General features: G+C 36.4%; 1 protein-coding gene and 1 long non-coding RNA gene across 2 annotated transcripts in view; one reads left to right on the forward strand and one right to left on the reverse strand.

The window, feature by feature from the left end:
* The window catches only part of VRK2 (VRK serine/threonine kinase 2), a 216,092-nt gene that overhangs the window by 15,344 nt on the left and 181,231 nt on the right, over positions 1-19,517 (forward strand). The gene's annotated exons all lie outside the window — the stretch shown is intronic.
* LOC125755957 (uncharacterized) lies at positions 1,893-10,119 on the reverse strand. The gene is made up of 4 exons (XR_007413625.1): positions 9,518-10,119; positions 9,201-9,343; positions 6,689-6,855; positions 1,893-1,975 (listed from the first exon to the last, which is right to left on the reverse strand). It is a non-coding gene; the product is annotated as an uncharacterized LOC125755957 (long non-coding RNA).

The raw sequence follows: 19,517 nt of genomic DNA on the forward strand, positions 1-19,517 counted from the left end.
CATAAGGTAATTTCAATTCAGGTCTTTCCATGGCAATATCTATTCATTTTATATTCTTTCATACCTTCCCTCATTCCACACTCCATGCTATTCCATCATTTCAACCCTTGTTTCAGTGTTCAGAACATAGTGCCTCCTCAGCAAAATTCAACAGTTTGACTGTTTATTTTCCTGCCATCTTCTGTTTATCCCTTACTAATTTGAGAGCTTCAGATCATGGACCTTCATTCCCTTAGCCAGATAGTGGGATTTTCAACACCAGAGAGGAAATAATTATGCAATACGTATTTTTCCCCAATCTTCTAGAAATCTTAAGCTATTGAAGAAAGTAACTAATGTAACCTCTTTAGTGATTACATTCCATTTACAATGAGTTTTATAAGTGAAAAGAGTCTTTAGCATAGACAAAGAAGTAAATAACACTTCATCCAGTCTTTTCAGCTTGAAGATGAAGGAATGAAGGTCTGGATAGGTTAAATGATCTATTCAAAGGCATTCAATTTTTTAAAGCAATCATGCTTTTTAAAGATTTGTTTATTTATTTGAGAAAGAGAGAGTAGGAGAGGAGGGGTGGGGGGGAGAAGGAGAGAATCCCAGGCAGACTCCTCACTGAACATGGAGCCCCACGTAGGGCTCGACCTCCTGAGATCAGAATTATTTTGCTTAAACAAATTCAGATTATGGTAGTGATACCAATCCACTCTATTTCTTTCTTTTTTATGATGCACAAAGAATAGACTCTATAGTCAGAAGACCTTTTCTTTCTCTGCTTTTTTCCCCTCCTTCTACTTACACTGGGTTTCTCAATGGAAGTGTCTTCTTCTGTTAGTGTGGCTATCAACAGATCACTTCTCATATTTTGCTTTCTTTATCTATAAATGAAGATCACATTCAACCTTCCTACATTGCAGAAAGGGCTCAACAACCCTAACATCAGGACCTAAACTGAAACTGGAGTCAGTTGCCCAACCAACTGCACCACTCAGACACACCCCCACCTTTTAATCAATGGTGCTTTTTAAAGGTTTATAGGCATTCAATTTTAAATGATATCCCTTTAATGAATTCATGCCATTTTTAAAAATTGAGATATAATTGAAATGTAATATTGTATATTTAAGAGGTATAATGTGTTGATGTGATATCTTTATATATCGCAAAATGATTACTACTGTAGTGTTAGTGAATATCTCCATTATGTTGCATAATTATCATCTCTTTTTTGTGGTGAGAACATTTCCCTAGTCTTTAAGCAAATTTGAAGTATATAATTCAATATTGTCAACTATAATCACAAGACTGCATTAGATCTCCAGAATTTATTCATCTTCTAACACAAGCTTGTAACCTTTGACCAACATTTCCCCAATACTCCCGGTCCCCAGTTTCTACCAACCATGATTCTACTCTCTGTCTATACAAGTTTAGTTTTTTAGAGTCCACATGTAAGTTATAATCATGCGATATTTGTCTTTCCCTATCTGACTTTTCTCACTTAGCATCAAGATCAATCTCTTGTCTTCTCACTACTGCTGTTGAGTTCAGTGTGTTACAGTATGATGATGATACCTAGACTACAGGTTCAATTTCCTTGTCACAATCTGCATATCCCCAGGCCCACCTGTGCATCTTAAACTCATGGGCTTGATGGAACTTGACATGTGATTCTCAGTGTACAAGGAAGGGTAAGTTTATCATCATTAGTGGGAAAGGAAAGGCAAGATACTGCCATTAATGTTCTGTTCAAAGGGCACCATGTGTAAAGGTTGAATCTCATAGAAAAATTATGTGTTGCCTATGTTTGGAACTTACATAGATTATTAGAAACATTAAATGAACCTTACCCTTTCTCCCAACTAAGTAAAAGTATAAAGAATAATAGACATCAATAAAGCACTTTAGAATATATTTACCAAGATTGGGTCAGGAGCTGAAGAATATGGTCTCTAAGGATTTGTGAAGAACATCTCATGACCTAGAATGATATAAAAAATGTTCAGAGTAGAAATGAAAAGCAGTTGCCTCAGCACTATCCCCCACACAGAGTAAACTTCACTTTTATTATTCAAACCATTCATAATGGTTTTAAGTATCTTGTAATACAATCTTTGACACCATGTGTAATAACGAGGCATAAGAGGCCTGTATATCCAAGTAATTTCAGAATGTGAAGGTATTACAAATGTGAAGCTTCTGGATTAAATCAAAATCCCTGCAAACACATAAATTTATCTCTATCAATTCCCAAGATCCATTGAAGTGATAGCAAAACAAAAAAAAAAAAAAAAAGAGAGAGAGAGAGAATCAGCAATCATACTAGAAAACTTGGAAAAGTGCTATCAACAGATTTGATGAACTTCTGGAAATTATAATGAAGATGGAATGTAATTAACAGCAAAATTGAACAGTCCTAAAGAACCAGAGACAAACACAGAATAAAAAGTTAATTTTGCCACAGGACTCAAGATTCTAAACCATAAAAGAATATCTCCTCTATTAAAAAAAAAAGATTACTTTGAGAAAGATGCAATCAAAATTATTCTTAGACTTTAAAATGTATATAATTTGTAAACAAAACAATAAAGGTGCTGACTTTTTCACTAGTTATATTAAGGAAAAAGTTAGCAATCTGGACTATCAACCTGGATATTCCCAAAATATAGGACAAAAAGACTAAAATAAACTTATGAAAGACAAGTAACAGAAAATTCTTACCAAAAACGATTTCAGAATCAGAAATATGAAAAGGTAAAGTAAAAAAAAATAGTCAAGGAAATGGTAGAACCACATTTCCCTGAACTTAAGAAAATAATTTGTCAGTTAGAAAAGAAGAACCTTTGAATGTTTTAGAAGAATAAAGATGGACCCACTTAAAAATCTGTCAACACCAGTGGTAAAGAGAAAATATCACAAATTTCAGAGTGAAAAAAAGGGAAGCTTTTCCACAAGGAATAAAAAAAGGCTTTTATGTGTCTTCTCACTTACATATGAAAAATAATACAGCATTGCCCAAAGATCCTGAAGGGAAAATTGTCAAACCCAAATTTCTTTATTGAAAAAAACTATCATTCAAATATAAGGGCAAAGAAAGCATTTTAGGGAATAATAAGTCTCAGACACCTTCTGTAATTCCCAATAATGTCCTCCAGCTAAGTGAAATCTAAATTCTAGAAAGTAGAAATCTGAGATATCAAATATATAATGAACAAAGACACTGAAAACTTGTAGTAAACTAACTGTTGATAATATGCGGTGCATAAAACATATTAGATAAGGATGCATAGAACAGATGAGGTATAATAGTGACAAAAATCTCTGGAAAAAAATTCAGTCTGATTTCAACAAAATTGTTTGATGATGGAAAATATGAGAAGAAAACATTGAATTACAACAAAGATCCTATATGGCTAAAAGGAAACACCAGTAATCCTGCTTATTTTCAAAACTTATGGAAAATTCAGTTTAAATGTTAAAATTTTTATTGCAATCAGTTGTGTCAGTTGGGAGAGGTTAGGTAAAGTGTAATAAACAAGACCCAATCTCAGTGGCTTAACATGATAATAGTCACTCAAGAACCCAGGCTGACAAAGTAAGTGTCCCCTGGGAACCACCACCTTAAGATGAGGTATAAGGGATACACTCTGCAGAGAAAGAGAGCATGGAGGAAAAAAAAGAGAGGGAGGGAAAGCATGAGAAATCACACAAATGCTCCCAAATAAGTCACACACTTGTGCCCGCTTTCAAAGAGGCAAGGAAGTGTAATCCTCCCTGTATTGGCGACCACTACTAATGTCTACCATGATAAGACTAGAAATTGAAGGTGGGACCTCCAAAACAATAAAACGAAAAAATGTCATTAATCTGGTAAAAATCTGGAAAGAAAAAGAGAAAAAACAGCAACAAAGAAAAGATGTGGTCTATTGTTAAAAATAGCACCTGAGATATCAACAATCATACAAATGTGAATTTGCCCAATAGAAGAGCAAAATACTCAGATTGGTTACTAAATAACTAAAAAAGTCAACAGAGTTTTCTTCCTTGGGGGTCCAGGTAAAATGACACCAAAAAGTTGGAAATGAACCGATCAGAAAAATAAAGGGAGTATGCTAATGCAGAAAGAAGACAAAGAGAAGAAGTTAAAGGAAGAGAGCAGGCATGGTAATATTTGATACCAGACACTTTGAAATGTACAGCAGAACAAATTAAAGTGAACAGAGAGGATTCACACTGATTAGGGGTAAAAGCCCACAAAGACTCTATAAGAAGCTACTATTTTTAATACACCATATAGCAAATAATCAAGACATATGAAGTAAAACAAATAGAATTTGGCATGTTTAGAATCAAGCAAAGATGATAACTCAAGGACACACAAACAGTAATAATAAAGAGGATTTGGCTGACATAATCAGATGCCCAATGTGTGTATCTCTGAGGGGATGTGTGTAATATACCATGTTAATACTCAGGAAAATGTATAGAATTAACTATTTTCCTTCTGGGAGGGCACAACAATTAAAAAGAAAAAAAGGACACAATATTAGAGAAATTTCAGTAACTTCCCATGTCCAAAGAAGGAGAAACGAGGAATAATGTTAAAGGTGGCACTATGCTTTTTATGACGTGTCTTAACCTCCATTCTGTCAATCAAATAGATTGACATAGATTGACATACCAACTCCATGTATTTGCATATTCTCATTGTAATTTTTAAATTTTTGAATATTTGGGGATAATTCTAGTTTAATCTATATAAGGGTATTAAAAACATTATCAATGTATTACTCTTATTTGAGGGACACCAGTTAACAAGTCCATTAGCTTTTACATGTAGTTGTATTTTTATTATTTTATGAGTCAATCAGTTTTACTATATTCAGAAGACACAGAATTCCAAATAATTATCACCATCACATTATTTTCTAAACTATAACTTTTGTTTTAAAATCTAAGTTCACTGCTCAAGCTGTGTCAAAAATGAACTGACAAGGCCAAAAATATAAATGCCTACAGGACAAGACAGGTGAGTGATGCAGGTCAGCTATAAGACAGTTCAGTGGTAAGGACTTTGGAAAACTGAGTGCAGATGCGTCATCTTAGAGGGAAGGGCAACCTCTTCTCAGCTCCAGCCAATTGCCACCATGTAGAAAGTGTCACCATGTAAAACTCAGGCCCATGGGACCACATTTTCTAATATACCAAGAGAAGCTGGAAGTCAGAATTTTATGTAAAATTAATGTGGTAAAAAAAATCAATACAATTTTTTAATGCTACACAGAGAAAAAAAGGTACAGGGTCTAGATTGAACCTACAGGCTGCCAATTTGAAACCTGGAAGTTCTGGGTATATAGATAGAAAAGTTTATCTCCAGGCAATCACTGGCATGAGTTGATAATTAGTACAGAGGATGCAGGACAGAAGGATCACTGCAATAAAGGTTTAACTAGTTAACCTACCTGCCTCTTACTTTATTCCCTTTCATTCTCCATAGCTGACAGAATAATATTTTGAAAACTCAAATCTCATTAGGTCACTCCTATTTGTATGCTTGCAATGGCATCCTACTCCTGTAGGAGCAAAGACCAACTACACTGTTAATGTAACCCATCATCTTCGGGCTCCACACTCTGCCTACTGCCCTGCCCTCATCTCTGACCTCTTTCCCTTAGCCCAGTGTGCTTAAGTTGAATATCTGCTTCTGGTTTACCAGATATTTTCTCCTTTCTACGTAATATTATGCCCAGAAACTTCTAATTGCCACCCTCTCTCTCTAAAAACCCTCCAATTAAAAAATATTTATCCTCTAGCTCATAGCTCAAAAATCATTCCTTAGAAAATTCTTCCTTGTTTCTCTCATACTGGTACCCCATTATTTGCTTTCACATGACTTTGTATTTTTTCCTTCCTGAGCACTTATTATACTCTGAATTTCATACTCTCTCCTGTTAGTCTGTGAGCACTGGGATACAAGGGATGTGTCTGTTTTGTTCGCCATTATCAACCCAGCACCTAGCACAGTGTCTAGTAAATAGAGGACTTGTACAAAATGATTAAGAAATGAAAGAGCAATTGAGTTGTGATGGGAAAGCTACAGTTTTTATTAGCTTTTATAGATCAAGCATGATTTTGGCCTCTGTATCTGCAATGAAATACTTAAAGACAGAAGAGAATATTTAGAAGGGAAAAAGTAAAAGTGTCATTTGGATACAAGGACAGATATCCTTTTGGTGAGTTTCCTACCTTTGGGAAGATTTTATTAGATGTTATAAACAAGGGAAATTTTTCTAGAGAGATGAAGTTGAATTAATGTAGAAATAAACTTAAGATGAAGAGTGTTATGTTTTCACAGTTAATAATAAATATATCATTCAACACATAACAATAGATTTTAAAAAGAAATGAACATCCTGCAGCATTAATGGCATTATTTGTTAAGAATTGTATTCATTTATTTTGCACTAAGCCTCCTTCCAGGATGCCCTAATGGACCATGAAGCAGTAAACATTTAGACTTGAATAAGCACTCTCCCCTCTATCTGACTCTTTAATTCCTTTATCCTTTTCTGTGCTTGAGTTTGACACTTTATTCACTTTCTCATTTGAACACCTACATCCATCAAATTTGGGGAACCCATTCTTCCTCTTTCTTGAGGACTTTATATGAAGAATCACATTTAGTTCTACTTACAGGCACGCTCAGAGGGTAAAAACATGGACTCTTTATGCTCTGGTTGGAGAAGAAAGCAGGCACTTGATGGGTATCAGCAGCAATTTTCCAATGAGAATAATATTCTTGATGCTTTAGAAATGAAGCTTTCAGAAGCCGATTCTCTAGGTTTCACCAACTTGCAACTCCTTTATAAAAACAGAGTTTTAAAATCTTTGCTATTGTGTTATGTATTATGAACACGGATATTTCAAACATTAAAATGTCGCTTGCGATCTTGTTTGTACTTTGTATCTTCAGCATGTAGCTCTAAGGCCTCTTATGATTTAGAAAAATTGGATCATTGTGTACTTTATTCTGTTAAATAGATTGACAACTTTCAAGTTGAAACCTTAGGAAGTTATTATCCTTCCTAATAGGAGACTTAATAGAAGGAGGTGAGACAAGGACCAGAAAACTATCAGCTCTATTGATGGTCTTTAATTCATACCTGTAGGTTCCAGGTTAACTTTTGATGACAGCCCCTTAGAACTGGGGTAAAACTAAAGTCATATTCTGTTCAGAAGGTCTATGTATACATTGAGAAAGAGTTTACTAAACTCATACTAACCCTTTTGAAGAATGCAAAGAAAAATTGTCTTTAGAATTTTCACTGGTACTTTGAAAATTCACTTTCTCTTGAAAAAGATATTTTGAAGAATAAATAAATAATGTGTAGATTCTACATATTAACATATAAGTAACTGTCATATTCCAGGATTACACTACTGACACCAACTTTAGATTGCTTTTCCAGGTAAAGTGAAGGATTTGCATGACCATTGCTTTCTCAGGGCACAAGGTGTAACATGTGAACGTCATCTGAAAAACATGAGGCTATGATTAGGGATCATGCAACAAAATAGAGGACTCTAGAGTAATTAAACTCATGGTGTTGATCTCATTTTCACAACATGTATTCTCAAACCAAAAGTTGACCACCAATGGAATGGACCATCTGCTTGCCTCTTAAGCAATTGAAATAGTGAATTTAGCCCTGAATCATGCAGGGTTTTTTTTTTTTTTTTTCTTCCAGTTACCAAATTATGTACGCTAAGGCTCTCCAGTACTGAAAACTGTTATCAGCTCCTTTCCAACACCCAAATGGAGTGGTCTCAACACCACTTGACATTAATAAGGGAGAGAGGAAAGCATTTGAAGCAGCAGAATGCCATCAATGCCAAATTTTCAGTGCATTTTACAAACAGACCAACAAAGGATTGAGCTCTTTTATCTCCCGCTCCATGCAATTACGCCTACAGATGGAGAAGTTGAGGCAGCATGAATCTACATTCATTGACATTGTTGCATTGGTGGGACAAACATCGTATCGGGAAGTTCTCAGGCACAGAGACACTGATGTGCACCCAAGTTTCTGCCTTATGACTCCACATAAGCCAGCTTCCAGGTCCATGTACCTCAGATCCGTGTTAGGCCCTTATCTCTTTGTGCAACTATGACTTTACTACAAATTACTAATACCAGATCCTACTAAGAGGAGCTAAGGTAAAACCCAACTGACTGATTTTTTTTTTAATTTTGATTTTACTGTCTTTGCCCTTTGGACTCTAGTTTATGTCCAGAGACTAACTTTACTTTAGACTACTTATTTCTAAAATATGATCAAATATTTTTGTCAAGTTTAGTTTACTACATTTCCAAAATAGGAATCAATGCCCATATTATTTTCTTCTCAACTGGCTTCTGTGATGGAGACCTGATAACTTTTCCTAATGTAAGGAAACTCCTGGTCCAAGTTCATTTTATAGCTACCAAACAGTCATAGGTACATATATGGTTTGATTTGATTTGATTGAAAGAAGATTTGAAACCAGATTTTTAAATTTCCTCTCCATTATTGAAAATCAGAACTGATAGCCATTTCTCCTTTTTTTTTTTTTGATGCTCCTTATTTTGATGGACTAGAGTGCAGTAAATTCTATTTGCAGTTAATTCTATTGATATATTATGCTATGAAGGCTAATTATCAATCCCTGCGTGATTAAGATAATATTCAAAGACAAAAATAAAGAAGAAATGAATGTATTTAATGATGGACAGACCACATACTGCTGTGAGCTCATAAATGAGTATCACTGGTCATGACAGAAAATGGGCAAGGGAGCATAAATATCTCAGTAATACTAATACCAATGACTGGGAAGGCAGTCTCAGGCTCAGGGCATACAGATGATAGATCGGTTATGCCACCTTTGTATTCAGAGTACACCACATTTCATTAGTTGACAATCTATAATGTTAGCTTAGTTTCAGAGTCAATCATGCTAATAATGTTGGTATATTACTGGATATCTAGAGCAAATTTCTGCCTAGGAATCTCTGATTGTTTCACTCTATCTGCAAAGCCAAGTTTCAGATTTAGTTGCCATCCACTCCTTTTTTAAAGGAGCAATTCATTATGATAAAATTTATTGTACCATTTGGAGGAAAAGTTTCTGAAATGCAAAAAGTAGAACAAACTTGGGTTTCCTACCTTTGAGTTCATGCAATTAATCCAGAAACTGGATCTTAAATGGCAGAAGACAATTTTCATAGTTTTAAAGAGAGAAGACTGTAAATACGGTTTATCGTGTTCTTATAATTCGTTCAGAAACATGTGAGGAAATGTGAGGACCACTGTGAATCGAACAATAATCATAAAATTAGGAACAAAAGAATCAGACAGAACAAAGCCTTTTTTCTCCTCTTTTCTCCTTTCTTTTTTAGGATTCTAAATCACATACAAAACATTTGTTCTGCTCCAGCTCTTTGTGAACTAATTGGCTCTCCTGGAGGGATAGGTAATTGTACCTGACTACACAAGCTGTCCCGAAGCTCCCTTGGAAAGCTCCAGTAAGCTTCTAGTGTTAGCAGCCATCAAGGATTTCACAGGTCAGGCATCGGATCGATACAGCTAAAAGCAGCAGGGACTGTAATGTCGACAGCAGGTTTCAGAAAGCGCTGCAAGTGCCAGTTTGTTCCTCTTCATGCAGAAGCTCAAGACAGCTTAATTAACCCTTGGAAAATACAATTTATCCAGAGGCTCGGCAGGTCCCTACCAGGCCTTATTGGTGAACTGATAGGAGAGATACTGTAGCTGGCAGCGCTGAATTCCCATTTCCCCCTTTAATGCTGTTTCAGTTAGGATGCAAAGAAAACATGGTTTTTGGTGGATGTGTTCATCCTGTCCTGAAGAGCATGTGATAGGAGGCAGCTTTAGAGGGGGGTTGGTTAGAACTCACGTGTGACTTCAGCAGGAGCAAGGCCGAGCCTCGGCATTGATCATCCGAGTCCTGGGGTGAGGCATTGGGGTGTGTGTGTGTGTGTGTGTGCATGGGTGTGTGTACATGTGTGCGTGAACTGGATACGTGTGTGTATGTGAGTTAGGACTGTGTGTGTGTGTGTGTGTGTGTGTGTGTGTGTAGTGTGGGGAGGAGGAAGAAAAAGCAAAGGCATTTTTCACTTTTTCACTGATGTAAATACTTCCTATCCTCATTTAAAAATATCCATCCCCTTGTTAGTTGTCTATTTTTCATGTCTATAATATCATACAAGCAAGAAAAGCCCAGATTTGAAATTTTTTACATCCCCCAAGTCCTTCATTTGGGAAGACAAAACGCCTGCTGGGGGAAGCAATCAGTAAGAAGTTAATTTGTCAAATATTATTCCCAAACCTCCGTCTCTAGTGTTGCCCATCATGCTATGGGTCTTTTCTCCTACTGCAGTTCTTCCATGCTAAGGCAAGCTGCAGAAGAGACATAAATGAAGCTAGCCAGATACAGAAAATATTTAAAGTTAGTGGGGCTTGAGGAATTGTGGCCACATGAATGGTCTGGTGCATTCACTCAAATTGATTGTATCTACTTGTATTTGCATTCACATTCACATTCCCCACATTTTTAATTTGTATCATTTCAGTTAATTCATATAAAAGTATTTTCCTAGGTTCATATCTATGGTCATTAGTGAGAGTTCATGGCATTCAGGTTCCAGAACAGTGAACTCTCACACGGATGCCAAGTGGATAGATACTATCTCCTTTCTGCTGGCTCATTTCCATTTATGATCAGAAGCAATGTAGATTGAAGTGGAAGAAATAAAATTAAATACAGATTAAATGTGCATAAGATAATGGTATATCTTAGACCAGGCCACAATCTCTTTAAAATAATTTATAATAAATGTCATACACACAGAATAAAAATAATCATATCAGATGAGAAGTGAAGGTCCTGTTCTCCTCACTCATTACCAGTCTTTCTGTGGAGAGGTGCAACATGTAGCCATTTCTATTACTGGCTCCACTTTTGGGTATTGGCATGTATTTATTCAATAAATGTGTACTGAGAAGTTACTATGTGCCAGGTACCTTTTTAGATAAAAAAGCCAAATAAAACAAAACAAAAAACAAGGGCTATATAAAAGAATGTACTTGCTAATCTAAGTAGACAAAAGGCAACCAAACAAAAACACATATATAGTTTCTTGGGAAGTGACTATAAAGAAACATTGAGAAGGGTAAGAATATAGAGTTGAGTTTCTATCATTATTCCTCCTAGCATAGCCAGGGAAAATTTCTCTAAAAAGATGACATCCGAGGGAAATTGGAAAGAAAAGAGTAGTGTTCCATGTAGATAATTGGATGAAGAGCAAGGGCAGCATGTGCAAAGGCCCTGAGGTTGGAGCATGCTTGTCCCCAAAACAGAAGACAGGAGGGCTTTGTAGTTGAAGTAAATCATGTGAGGTGGAAGAAGGCAGTCATAGATGTAGACAGGGGCCAGACCATGTAACGCCTTCCAGCTTTCTCCAAAGGTCACATAGCTAGTAAGTATAGAGTGAACATTTGAACACAAGAATAACTGCTTGTTTCTGACCACCATACTGTACTCGAGGTTTGTTTCACACATGATTTATGGTCATCTGTGTTCTCTCCCTTCTGCATCACCCTCTGCCCTTGCTTACTCTGATTAATCAAGAATTGACTGTAATTCCAAATTACCAGACTTATTAACTGGTCAGCAAGGATAGCCTTATCTCTACCTGAAAATAAACATCAGTGCTTTCTAGCTGCATGTAGACAGGGGTGACAGAGGCTTTACACAAATTGCACATATGTCCCCCATAAGTCTTCCAAAAGGCTGAATATATAGCCAGTCTTTGACTACTGACACACTAAAGGACCTCAGAGATTAACTAGTCATCACTCTTCATTCTGTAGACCAAAAAAAAAAAAAAAAAAGAAAGGTCAGGAATTGTTATCAGTTTCCTGTTCAAAATCAGAGAAGTCAACTACCAGGGAGATGGTTGCTGATGGAGTAGCTACAGCTTCTACCTCTGTGTCCAGCATGGCCCCCTTTTCACTTTCTCTTCTCTTGCCGACCAGCTCTGCTCCAATCCTCTCCTCCAACTTCCATTGACATTGTGAGTTTTTATAATTTCTTATGACTGGATATAAGAAAAGGGAGCAATGAAACCCCTCTACCTCATTTGCATTGACTGTCATTCTTGTCCTCTGCAACTATGTCTTGGAGCAGGTAGCAAACAAAAGGATAATTTACACATGTGAATTTGACAAAATGGCTGAAAAGCAAATGGGAGAGAAGGTGAAGCGGTGCGGGGCTGGAGGCACTGAGCAGACTCACTAATCAGGGGACCTGTTTGCCAAATGATTTTGAGACAGTCACTTACCCATGCTAAGCCCTAGATTCCTCATGTGCAAATTGAGAGTTTGAATAGATAATTTCAAAGTCTCTGTCAGCATTAGAGGTTTTAGATTCTTGTCATCAAAGGACCAGCACCTAGCTGTCACAACTTGTCCCCAAAAGCCACGTACCATTCCTCTACTGCCGAGATTTCTGTACATTTCATACAGCCACCATTCAAATTGTGGCATGCACTCCTAATTAGCACTTTATTAAAGCTCAGCTCATGTGTCTGTAGTCCATTTTTCAAGATGACTTAAAAGAAATCAGAATTTGTGTGCTATTCATTCCCTCTCAAAAGCGTATTTTCAAGATGTATTTAGGCAATAGTGCTTTCTCAAAGCATAATTGTATCCTAATGTAAAAACTGCAAATATATTTCTTTTTCCATGTTTGGCAAATCCTTAAATGACCTCACATTTTAGCATCATTATATAATACAGCAAAGAAGATGCATCTTATTTGAACTTACACACATAAATAGGATTTTAAAAAATTCTTGACACATTACCGTATGCTGCATGCTTTTTATGGACTATGAAAGAACAGAAGACTAATATACTAACTGAAGTTTGAGAATTTCTCAACATTATCTGAATTTCTATGGTATCTATTCCGTTTCATCACACATTCAAATGTCAGTCCTGTTAACAGCGTCCTCAAAGTATTTATATGTTGACTGCATTTGAACAAGATTTTTTATATTTTCATTTTACAACCAATCAATGCTAATATGTCTGAATCACAAAGATGAGAGAATGTCAGATTTATTGACAGATGTTGCATATTCACATTACAGTTATTGCAATGTTTTTATGATCAAACTGGAAATAACAGAATTAGCAAATACATCTGTTTGTTTAATGACATTCCCCACATAGCTTTTGTGCTCGGCGAACTATTTAGACTAACATGATACCATCTAAAATAGCCACCCATGTCTTTCTTCAGTTTTTACCTGATTTCATTTTTCTTCATAAGCCTATTGCTATCTGAAATTAACCTATTATATATATCCGTACTTGTTGACTATCACTAGAGTGGGGTTTCCATGAATGTGGAAAGCCTGACTGTCTATTCACTGTATCTCCAGCACCTACAGAAGTGTTAAGCACATAGTAGGTGCAAAATACATTCAATAAATAAATGAACTTGGGACCATTTATGTATGTTTGTAAATACACAAACTAAATACTAAAGGGATACATAATGCCTACACCCAATTATTGGTATATAATATATTTTTAACATTAAAATATCTCCAAAGCTGATAATTATACTAATACAATAAACACACAAAGATGAGATCAGATATTTGTGAAGTCATCTGAAAGGGATTGGAGGCTCCATAGCTAAGAATGAGACCTGAAGATATTCATTTTCCCAGCCTCATTCCAAAAATATTTTAATGAGGAATTAGCTAAATCTTTTATAATAACACAACCAAAAAAAAAAAAATGGTAGAGCACAGGGATAGAAGGCAGTAGAAGTATAGAAAAATAGGAACAAGAAATTTCAAAAGTGGCAATGTGTCATTCAGCAGTACATAGTAACCAGAGCATCTGGGTCACTAGGAAGTCAGATGAGGTGTTTCTTCAAGCCTCACTCACTACCATCCTCCTTTGCTCTGCTCCTAACCTTACAGAGCAGCCTTTTAATTTAGAATTGGCTTCTTGATGAAGGGGCAGGGACCTTTCCCACTTGGCAAATACTAGTGTTATCCTCTCCAGAAAGGGTATCTCTGATAATAAATTAATGAACCATGTCTCTGGTTTAGACAGGACTTTTAATAGTGTAAGTTTATCCATGAAAGCTTCCCCCACTCTCAGTATATGACAACATCCATTTCATGAGATTCTAAGGCTGAGATCCAGACTCTGGATTAAGGTGATCCAACATGGAGGCCCTGTCAAAACGGTGACCAGCTGGACTTCATCTGACCACACCCCCATTAGCAATTACAAAAGATTCATTAATTTCATTAATGGAAAGTACATTTCAATATATGCACTGTAGTTACGCAATATTTTGTATCCCTACCATCCTTTGATTTTGCACTCCTTTTTACTAACTTCCAACTTATTTTGAGTTAAGACAACAGATACACATTCAGAAGCTTTAAAAACTCCATCAGAAGCAACCCCAGTCTCACAGAGGATAACTAGGAGTAAACCTGTTACCACTCCATAGTTGCCAAAAATACACAACAACACTTATAGCACCACAATAAGATGGTTTATTACTCAGCAAACAAAAGGTGTGTCATTGTGGTAGCAGGATTCCTCTTGTTCAAGTGCCATGGGCATCATGATGAATGCTCTGACATATTGGGTTGGGTTGCAGCTGAGGACAATAAGGCCAAGGGCTCAGCACATTTTGCAGCAAGGAACAAACAAGCTAGTAGCAATACAGTGGTCACCTTGACCAACTTTTTCCTATATAATCATCTAAATTTCCCTACATAACCATCTAACTGATTTATTCAGTATCATGAGACAGAGATAAGGGGGAAGAAAATATATAGGTAATAAATTGTATTGGAAGGGGTTGTGATCTCTAATGGCTGCTTTCAGGTTTGGTTCACTTGGCATAAGTCCAGTTCTAAAATCTAAACAATATTATTGTCTATGATTTTTTGTGGTGACAAACACCATTGAATTCTAGATGTTTTCTCCATTTTCTAATCAATTAGCTGTAAAAAGCACATGTACAAAATATTTTCAGAGAAAATCAAGCAAAGCCGTCAAGGTTAAATGGTTCTTTTTAAAAATATATTTAGTTATTTTGGGGGGGCGGGGAAAGAGGGAGAGGAAGAAAGAATCTTGAGCCAACTCCCTGCTAGGCTTTGAGCCCAAAGTGGGGCTCAACTTCAGGACCCTGAGATCATGACCTAAGCCCAAATCAGGAGTCAGACGTTTAACTGACTGAGCCCTCCAGCGGCCCCAACGTTGAAGAATTCTTGAGACAAATAAAATAATAACACAAGAACAATCGTCATCAACTCTGTGGGACTTTTCTTTTTATTGAAGTCTAGTTGACACAGAGTGTTTCATTAGTTTCAGGTGTACAATACAGTGATTCAACAAGTCTGTACATTATGCTGTGCTTGCCATGTGTAGCTGCCATCTGTCACATACAACTTATGGAATTATTTTTAATTATTTTAAGGCAAAATCACTAGTTTATGGGGACTTTCTATTATAAACTTTATAGAAAACAAATAGAAATACATTTCTACTTAGTAATAGGATTGAAAGATTAGGGTTTAGGATACTCAGAATAAGTGTTCACTAACTCATTATGTATAATATATATGAAATGGAAAACTCAGCTGGGTCATAGTTAAACATTTGAAAGTTGCAGAATATAACTGAGGAATACCAGAATAGTAAATGTGAAAAATAGAACACATTCCAACTTAGAAAAACAGTCTTTAGTTTTTTTTATTTATTAATATATAAAAGATGTAAACCAATCTCAGATATTTACCAATCAAAAGTGCATATATTTGGGTATCATATACATACTCACCTAATCAAAAGAAAACTATTAATTTTAAATTCAGGAAAATGAAAGTACTAGGAAAAGAGTAGGAAACCTATCCTCTGAAATTATTTTTAAAATATTTTTATTTATTTATTTGAGAGAGAGAGAGCACAAGCAGGGAGAGGGATAAAAGGAGAAGGAGAAGCAAACTCCCCACAGAGCAGGGAGCCAACATAGGGCTCCATCTCAGGACCCTGGGATCATGACCTGAGCTGAAGACAGATGCTTAACCAACAGAGCCACCCAGGCACCCCCTGAATTTACTTTAAAATGTCAACATTTGCCTTGCTGACTCGGTAAAGCATGGAACTCTTGATCTTGGGATCCTGAGTTCAAGCCCCACCTTGGACGTAGTTTACTTAAATAAAGGGGGGGGGGGGATCCCTGGGTGGCGCAGCGGTTTGGCGCCTGCCTTTGGCCCAGGGCGCGATCCTGGAGACCCGGGATCGGGTCCCGCGTCGGCTCCCGGTGCATGGAGCCTGCTTCTCCCTCTGCCTGTGTCTCTGCCTCTCTCTCTCTCTCTCTCTGTGGGTGACTATCATAAATAAATAAAAATTAAAAAAAAAAAAAAAGAATCTGAAGGGTTGCCTAATTTAAGCAACCCTTCCACAGCCCCCATGGTGCCCAACTACCATTTTTACACAGAGTAAAAATGTAGGGAGAATCCCTCTTCCAAGCAGCAAATGGATCAATATAACTGCTAGGCATTCATTCCCTGGAAGGAAGTGCTCTTAGAAGTTGCAGGTAAGTGAACATCGGTTCCCGAAAGAGGTTTCCATTTCTCTCAGAGAAGATATCCCCAGTGACTGGAAAGGCCTTAAGAATGGAGCATGCTCAGTGGTGTGGTCTTTTATTTATCATAAAAGACAATGGATTACCTCATTTTCCCAAGAAATTGCTTCCTCTTCAAAAATAGTAAATTGAGCTATGAGGAGAGTAAAGAAATCTTATTTCACTTTAGGAAAACTGAAAGTCAAAATAGAAAGTTGAGGGCAAAACTAAGATAAGGAATGAGATGCCCAGCAACCTTATCTCCCTCTCCTCTCCAAAAATAAAAGCTGACTGAATATAAATCTAGTCTCTCCACAATAGCACTTTGTCTTGATGGCTTCACAACTTCAAGTTAGTTTTGTTTTGTTTTGTTTTCCCCAGCTACTACCTGAGAGGGCCTCTTAGAATTTCTTTAGCAATCAGCCTTCAATAAACATGTTGAAAAGAAAGAGGAAACTAAGGATTTGACCAGTAATGGATTAAGAGGGAATTAGGAAAAATTCCCTCATTCTGAACATTCCCTAGGAAGACATTCCTTCTTCAAGAGGGAGTCCCAAAACAACAAATACAGAGCTTAAAATGTAACACAAAAGAAGAGAAGGAACGTCCTGGTATGTAAAAGAACATTATCTCTTCACGAATACACATACATAGGATAAATTATAGATAAGAAGAGATTAAATAATAAATGAATATTGAGATGAGAAGAGAAAAATTACAGGAAGAAATTCCCCCCAAACAAAACTGCAGTAGCCAAATCTCAGAGACACCAAAAGAGCCTACTTAGAGCTGTAGAAAATTTGAATCTTCAATGTACAGACATGAACAATAGTACTCCTAGTATGTGGAAGGATAGGATAAACCAATGTGAATAATGTGAGAAAAAAAAATGATTAAGGCAAAGAACAAATATATGAACTATAAATAATAGGAATAAGAAGAAATTCAAACTGAGTTAAGTAATTGAAGTGCAGGGAAAAAAAGTATTCTCATCTAAAAAGTTTTAAATTTAGAAACTGAGGGTGCTTACCATGATTCAAGAAAAATAAAAAGATACTTACCTAGACATATTTTGGCAAAATGTTTGCTTCTTTTTGTTCTAAAGATTTTATTTATTTATCTGAGAGAGAGAAAGAGAGAGAGAGAGACTGTATACGAGTGAGAGGGAGGGGCAGAAGAGAGGGAGAAGAAGAGGAGAGAATCTCAAGATTTTGGCTGAGCAGGGAGCCCAGTGCAGGGCTCCATCTCAGGATCCTGGGAGCATAACCTGAGATGTTTAACCCACTGAGACGCTCAGATGCCCCAAATGCCCCAAAAGATTCGCTTCTTAAGTATAAAGCTAGACTCATTGAAGAGGAAGACAGCTAAATTTTAGGTCTGCAAAGAAAATAAAATATGTGGTGCTTTGAGAGGAAACACTTATGATTCAAGAATTTTATACCAAATCAAGCTGCTGTTACTATGTGAACACCATTTTAAGATAAGCAGTGTTTCAGATAATATACCACTTCGTACTTTTCACACAAACACACACACACACACACACACACACACACACAAACTGAAGATTTGCTCCAGGCTACCAGAAGACGAATCAAAATCAAAATCTGGGTAATGAGAAAGAAATGATAGATTGGATTGTGAGTGAGCAGTGATATTAGTTAAAAATCTAGACATAGCCCAAGACAGTATTGTCCTCTCGGAAAAACATTGATGTTAGGGAGGGTTAAAAATGTTTCAGGCTTGGATCCCTGGGTGGCGCAGTGGTTTGGCGCCTGCCTTTGGCCCAGGGCACGATCCTGGAGACCCAGGATCGAATCCCACATCGGGCTCCCGGTGCATGGAGCCTGTTTCTCCCTCTGCCTGTGTCTCTGCCTCTCTCTCTCTCTCTCTCTCTCTCTCTGTGTGACTATCATAAATTAAAAAAAAAAAAAAAATGTTTCAGGCTTTAGAATGGGTCCATAGTTGCAGAATTTGGGAAAGTTCTGCATAATGCAACTTCCCATAGATAATTCACAGTACTTGTATTAGTCTTCTTTAGATGTCTTTAAATTAGGACATCAGTGTAATTGGATTTACCTCTGAATTGCTAAGCTAACCTGGCTGAAAGAGTCTTTTTTGGGGGACACTTGTTAACATGTTATAGAACAAAGTGTTTTGAAGATTACAAATTGGAAAATACTAGCCTTAATAATTGCGATAAGTGTAACTAAAAATAGAACATAAAGGACAGGAAAAAGGGATCAAGATGACAAAAATCAAGATGATGAAGCTGACAAAGTAGAGACACACATATCTTCATCTTTTAATTGATGAAGTCAACGTTGTTTTTTATTTACACATAAATAAATATGTTTAAGAATGGATTTGAAAGTCAAACACTTGAAAATTTAAGTGCATTTACCTACTTACAGATCAAGTAGGAAATAAGTTGTGAGTTATTTCATTCACCTTATTGAAAAAAAAATAAGAACAAAAAAAGAACAAAAAAACTAAGAACAAGTTAGGGAATCATGATACTGAATGTTATTTATATATTCAAACTCCTGGGATGGAGCTAGGACTACAGCAAAAGTAAATTCGCATCTCATATACAACCTTTAGTAAAAAAAGCAAAAATTAAATTAACTAAAGTTATATTTCAAGAATTTAGAGACAGCACTTCTAGAAGTCCTAAGGAAATCAAGAGAAAGGAAATAATGAATATTAAATAACTGATAAATAAAATGTGAAACAAGAAAACTGAGGAAGTTCTAAAAACAAAAGCCTTGTGCTGATTTCTTCCATGGGTC

The sequence above is a fragment of the Canis lupus genome, chromosome 10 (assembly GCF_003254725.2).
Source record: "Canis lupus dingo isolate Sandy chromosome 10, ASM325472v2, whole genome shotgun sequence".
Taxonomy (NCBI): Eukaryota; Metazoa; Chordata; class Mammalia; order Carnivora; family Canidae; genus Canis; species Canis lupus.